General features: G+C 48.2%; 1 non-coding gene across 1 annotated transcript; it reads left to right on the top strand.

The window, feature by feature from the left end:
* The first annotated feature begins 246 nt into the window (after window positions 1-246).
* Window positions 247-319, top strand: trnak-cuu (transfer RNA lysine (anticodon CUU)). Its single transcript has one exon. It is a non-coding gene; the product is annotated as a tRNA-Lys (tRNA).
* The last annotated feature ends 6318 nt before the right edge of the window (window positions 320-6637 follow it).

Raw genomic sequence — 6637 nt, 5'->3', positions numbered from 1 at the left:
CTTTGAGGGTGTCCTTGTAACTTTTCCGCTGTCCTCCTTTGGCTCGTTCACCCTGAAGGAGCTCCGCATAAAGACGTAAACATAAACACATACGGATTAGGAGCCAGAGTTTGCCATTCGGCCCCTCGAGCCTGGTCCACCATTGAAGAAGACCCTGTCAGTTCTTCAACTTCAAGTTTTAACATCTGGGGCAGAGCCAACAGGCGCCTGGCTGCAATGAGTGATAAAAACGTGCGTTGGTCCGAAACCTGGCTAGCTCAGTCGGAAGTGCATGAGACTCTTAATCTCAGTGTCGTGGGTTCGAGCCCCACGTTGGGCGATTTCTTTTCATTTCATGTTGCTTTCATGGAAAACCTCTGACCGAAACGGCACAAAACAAAAATGTTCCTTTCAAAGTCATTAAACTCCGAAATTTCCACGCCCGCGAATCTCCTGAATCAGATGCCTCTAGTTTTGCTGACTCAATCCATGTCCCTTTGCAATGTTATGCTCCCACCCACACTATGAAATGTGCCAATAATTTATCGAATCATGGAATGGTTACAGCACGGAAGGCCATTCGGCCCAACGAGCCCGTGCCGACTCTCAGCGAGTTCCACTCCCCCACCCTTTCCCCTTAGCCCTGCAATTGTTTTTCCTTCAGAAACTTATCCAACTCCCGTCTGAAAGATAAGATTGAATTTGCCTCCACCGCCCTTTCAAGACGTGCATCCCAGATCCTAACCACTCGGTGCTAAATGGCCATCTCCTGTTCCTATGGGTGAAGTCTGGGAAACACGAGATCAATTCCTGCCACACTCACAGCCTTCTTAAATATAGCACCTTCATTCTATTCTCGGAAAAACAGCTCCTGACGTTTCGGCCAGCTGTGTCGGTTAAAGCTCTGGTTATATTCCTAAGATTACGTTACCCACAGTGATTCTGTAGTGTAGCGGTTGTCAGTTTTGCCTCACACCCGAAAGGTAACCCGTTCGAGCACGGGTGGAAACATTATTTTGGAGACTATTTTTGCTGTGAAATAATTGAACAAAATTCGCCCCCGGTTCCTTTTCGCATGAGCACTGAACATTTTAAACCAGTCTCCAACATACAGAGTGAGTAAAGTCAGTAAGGGGAGAAAACTTCATCAATGATTCAAAATCCTTAAATAGTTAAAGTTCAGTTATTGAAGTTTCCACTGTCCCTCAGTATCAATTCTACAAAACAACGCTGTCGGTTAATGAATGGGGAATAAAACAAATAACCTTCACCCATCCCCATCCCCCGACACACAGTTTAATTTGTTGCATGTCATTATTTTAAAGATTTTGAATGAAAGATTTACTTTCTGCATCCGGGCTCCCTCTGTGAGCACCGCATCACTAAACGAGCAGGAAACACATTCAAGAGTTTACCAAAATTGCTGACATTTCTTAGCTTTTTTCTTGTGTTTTTTCAGCTCTTCGTCCTTTTCAGCTCCTGACTGCGGATATTGCTGTGATTAAACCTGAACACGATGCAATGTCTGTCTCACTGTTTCCCCGGTGTCAGGCAGAGACAAGCCTGCTGCCCTCATTTATTTCATGTGACAGGACACAAAAGTTCAAAATCAATCTGCAAGTGGCCACACAAAGCACTGAATAATCAGGATGGCCGAGCGGTCTAAGGTTCTGTGTTCAGGTCACTGTCTCCTCTGAAGATGTGGGTTCATGTCCTCTTTCTGATATATTTTTTGAACCAAAAACTAATGTGCGATAAAATGGAACAAGAGCAGTCCGGTGTGCATTGTCACATGATGCAAGCTACCTCGGACCCGGACCAAAGCCCCAGACGCCGAGCACATGCTCAGGAAAACCATGGGGGAGAGAATATCCCGGTCATTGGTCCTTATAGTAACACTGAACAAGTGTCCGGTCTGAAACATTCCAGAGTAATAACATGCAACTGGAGTATCTAACAGTCAGGATGGCCAACCGGTCTAAGGTGCTGTGTTCTGTTCACAGTCTCTTCTGGTGGTGTGAGTTCAAATCCAGCTCCTGACATCCAGTGTTTTTAATTACAAACTCATTTGTTTGGACACCACTCTCAAGTGCTTTGGGAGATCCATCGAACTTAATAAAATGACCCCACTTCAATGACAAACAACGATATCAAAGTTACCTCTCAAACCGGGAATCGATCCTGGGTGGCTGTAGCGAAAGGAATGGTTTTGTGAAACATTGAAATGTGCCCTTTTAATATCTCGCTAATTTAAAAACACGGTTATAATTTGTTTCAGTGCAAAAGAAGGCAGGCTCGAAGGGACAAATGGCCGACTACTGTTCCTGGTTCTTGTGTTCTTATACAGAACAAATGATCAAATGAACAACTCTCCCTCAGTTCGCATTTCTTTCATTGTGCAAAAGAAGTTTGTGGGTTCATTAATGATGTTTTCCTGTGAAAGCACCATAAAAGTTGAAGGAAAATAATTCACCCAACATGGGGCTCGATCCCATGACCCGGAGATTAAAAGTCTAATACTATGCCGACTCAATGAGCCGGGCCTGCTAAAGTAGCATCTTCCGGTCGCTGATTGCTGCCAGGCGCCTGTTAGCATCGCCCCGTGGGTTTATCTCGAGCTTCATACCACGAAACCGGTTCTCCTGAATTTCAAGGCTTGTAAGGAGATCAATCATCAAAAGCCGTGTCATTAACCACAGCTGGGCCGTCAATTTTCTGATCGCAAAGTTCTTTCAGTCCTTGTCAATATCTCTTGTCTATTTGCCGGTGTTTCCCGATTCTGTCAGTCTCTCTGGCTCTCTTTAGTTATCTGTGGTCACCTGCAGGTTGATTCTCGATGAATGCCTGTTTTTGTGTCTTCAACAACAACAGAAAATGTTTCTTATATATTTCTTACGTTCTCTCCAATGCCTTGATATCCTTCCTAAATTGTGGTGCTCAGAACTGTAAACAGTTCTCCAACTGAGACCTAAACCGGGATTGAAAAGTTGTGGTATAACTTCCTCGCTGGTGTCCTCCATTTCACGACATATAAAGCCAAGAGCCCTGTATTGTTTTTAAACAACTTAGCAACTTATCTACCCAGCTTCAAAGATTTATGTGTGTAAATCACTCTATCCTTCGACTACCCTTTTAACATAATACAATTTAGTTTATGTTTTATCATATCACCTCCCTTTGTTTCCCAGACCTTACACACACGTACAGGAGGAGGCCCATTAAGCCCCTTGAGCCTGTTACACAGGAACAGGAGGAGGTCCATTCAGCCCCTTGAGCCTGTTACACAGGAACAGGAGTAGGCCCATTCAGCCCCTCGACCCTGTTGCACAGGAACAGGAGGAGGCACATTCAGCACCTCGAGCCTGTTACACAGGAACAGGAGGAGTCCATTCAGCCCCACGAGCCTGTTACACAGGAACAGGAGGAGGCCCATTAAGCCCCTTCAGCCTGTTACACAGGAACAGGAGGAGGCGCATTCAGCCCCTCGACCCTGTTACACAGGAGCAGGAGGAGGCCAATTCAGCTCCTCGAGTCTGTTACACAGTTACAGGAGGAGGCCCATTCAGCCCCTCGAGCCTGTTACACAGGAACAGGATGAGGCCCATTCAGCCTCTCGAGCCTGTTACACAGGAACAGGAGGAGGCCATTCAGGCCCTGGAGCCTGTTACACAGGAACAGCAGGAGGCCATTCAGCCCCTCGAGCCTGTTACACAGGAACAGGAGGAGGCCATTCAGCCCCTCGAGCCGGTTCCGCCATTCAATGTGATCATGGCTGATCTGTGACGAAACTCCATATACCCACCTTTGGCCCATATTCCATAATAATTTTGGTCAAAATGCGATGTAAAATGAACAACTGACCCCGCACCAACTGCCCTTTGCAGAAGGGAGTTCCATTCCTCTCCCACCATGTGTGTGTAGGAATGTTTCCGAATTTCACTCCTGAAACGTCTGGCTCTAATGTTTTGACTATGGCCCCTAGTCTGGTACTCCCCAACCAGCGGGAATCATTTCTCTCCACCTAATCTATCTGCTCCCTTATTATCTTGAAAATGTTGATCAAATCACGGCTCGACCATGTAATTTCCAGTGGGTGTAATCTCATATCTTAATGTAAACCTTGGAATCCAGGTATCATTATGGGAAACAGACACAGTGCTCCCTCCAAAGCCAATATAGCCTTCCTAAGGCAAGGTCAGTGAAAACTGAATCAAGGGACGGGTCTTACTAGATTTAATCTGATGGTTTCCAGCAGGCATTTGGAAAGGTCCCACACATCATCATCATCGTCATCATAGGTGGATCCTCGAACGAGGAAGGCTTACTTCCACATGGGTTAACAGGTGTTTCAATGAAGGACCCGATGTTGCAGTCCTGAACTCCAATCAAAGGGTGGAAGATGCCTGTGGGTGGATGGTTTTCATGTGGTGTGACCATTGCACACCAGCCTCCACACGGGCTTGACAGAGCGAGGTCTTGGTCCAGTGGCAAGGGTTAACGAGGAAAGCTGGAGACCTGCTCTGCTGCACGTCATAAAAACCCAGGTCGCCGTTTGGTGCATGGGCAGGAACATCGGCGGGACCCAGGTACAGCGGAGGAACTCGAAGGTCAGTGTGGAGGAACGGTGAGAGATCGTGGTGGAGGAACGGTGAGAGATCGTGGTGGAGGAACGGTGAGACATCTTGGTGGAGGAACGGTGAGAGATCGTGGTGGAGGAACGGTGAGAGGTCGTGGTGGAGGAGCGATGATAGGTCGTGGTGGAGGAGCGGTGAGTGGTCGTGGTGGAGGAGTAGTGAGAGGTCGTGGTGGAGGAGCGGTGAGAGATCGTGGTGTTGGAACGGTGAGAGGTCGTGGTGGAGGAGCGGTGAGAGGTCGTGGTGGAGGAGCGGTGAGAAGTCGTGGTGGAGGAGTGACGAGAGGTCGTGGTGGTGGAACGGTGAGAGGTCGTGGTGGAGGAACGGTGAGAGATCGTGGCGGAGGTGCGGCGAAGGTTAAACACAAGGGATGTTGGCAGAAATCAAAGTTGAGGCAATGTATGTGTTGTGTATCTGTAAAGCATACACTCCCATGTTCTGCCATCAGGGAGCTCATCCCCTGAAGTCCCAAGGGATCCCAGCACTACTTGGGGGCACTGTATGTAAGCCGGCCCCTAAGGCGAGCTTCTCACTCTGGAGTGTCTTATGAAAGACTGAGGTCACTCTTACTTTAACCTCCCTGTGTGCAGCTTCATCTGTGTTGGACCACAATAACTGGCGACGGGAATACGAATCCAACACAAACTTGCAGCAAACTTTTGGCATACTGAAGAAGTTCTCGGAGGGTGAGGACTGGGAATCCTATGTCGAATGGCTAGACCAGTAGTTTGTAGCCAATGAGCTGGACGGAGAATGAAGTGCTGCAAAAAGGAGAGCGGTCCTCCTCACATTCTGTGGGGCACCGACCTACAGCCTCATGAAGAATCTTCTGGCTCCAGTGAAACCCACAGATAAGTCGTATGAGGAGCTGTGTACACTGGTTCGGGAGCATCATAACCCGAAGGAGAGCCTGCTTTGGTGAGGTATCGGTTTTACACGTGCCAGCGATCTGAAGATCAGGAAGTGACGAGCTACGTCGCCGAGCTAAGGCGACTTGCAGGATAATGTGACTTTGATGGCTACCTGGAGCAAATGCTCAGAGACTTTCTTGTACTGGGCATTGGCCACGAGACCATCCTACGAAAGCTTTTGGCTGTAGAGACACCGGCCCTCAGTAAGGTCATTGCGATAACACAGGTATTTATGTCCACCAGTGATAACACCAAAGAAACCTCTCAGCACACAAGTGCTAGCAATCTTCATAAATTAAGTGGAACTGTGTTTGTCAGCAGACATGTACAGGGCAGAAACCACGAGTCTGCAACTGTCAGCAGGCCTCAGGTGACCCAGATGACTCATAGTCCCCAACAAAGGATGAATGCAAGGCAATTCACACCTTGTTGGCGTTGTGGATGCTTCCATTCAGCCTATTCATGCCGCTTCAAAGGGTATGTTTGCAAGAGCTGTGGAAGAATGGGGCATCTCCAACGGCCTTGCGAATGAGCTGCAAGCTCTGCAATACCTGATAACCACCATGTGGCAGAGGAAGATCGGTCCATGGTGGATCAAAGCAATTTCGAGCCTCAGAGAGAGGAGGCAAATGCTGAAGTACACGGGGTGCACACTTTTTCGACGAAATGTCCACCTAAACTGCTAAATGTAAAATTGAATGGCTTACCCATAACTATGGAACTAGACACTGGCGCTAGCCAATCCATCGTGAGTAAAAATATGTTTGAGAGACTGTGGTGCAACAACGCATTCAGACCAGCCCGAAGCCCCATCCACACGAAACTGAGAATGCACACCAAAGCGCTTACCACTATCCTGGGCAGCGCCATTGTCAAGGTCACCTACGAGGGCACGGTGCACAAACTGCCACTCTGGATTGTCCCGGGCGATGGTCCCACAGTGCTTGGAAAGAGCTGGCTGGGCAAAATCGGCTAGAACTGGGATACCATCCGAGCGCTATCACATGACGATGAGGCCTTATGTACCCAGGTTCTGAACAAATTTCCTTCCATTTCTGAGCCAGGCATTGGAAGCTTTTCCGGGGCGAAGGTGCGGTTTCACTTGGTCCCAGA

Source organism: Pristiophorus japonicus, unplaced genomic scaffold (genome assembly GCF_044704955.1).
Source record: "Pristiophorus japonicus isolate sPriJap1 unplaced genomic scaffold, sPriJap1.hap1 HAP1_SCAFFOLD_35, whole genome shotgun sequence".
In the NCBI taxonomy this organism is placed as follows: domain Eukaryota; kingdom Metazoa; phylum Chordata; class Chondrichthyes; family Pristiophoridae; genus Pristiophorus; species Pristiophorus japonicus.
This window is presented reverse-complemented; position numbering and strand designations above follow the sequence as displayed.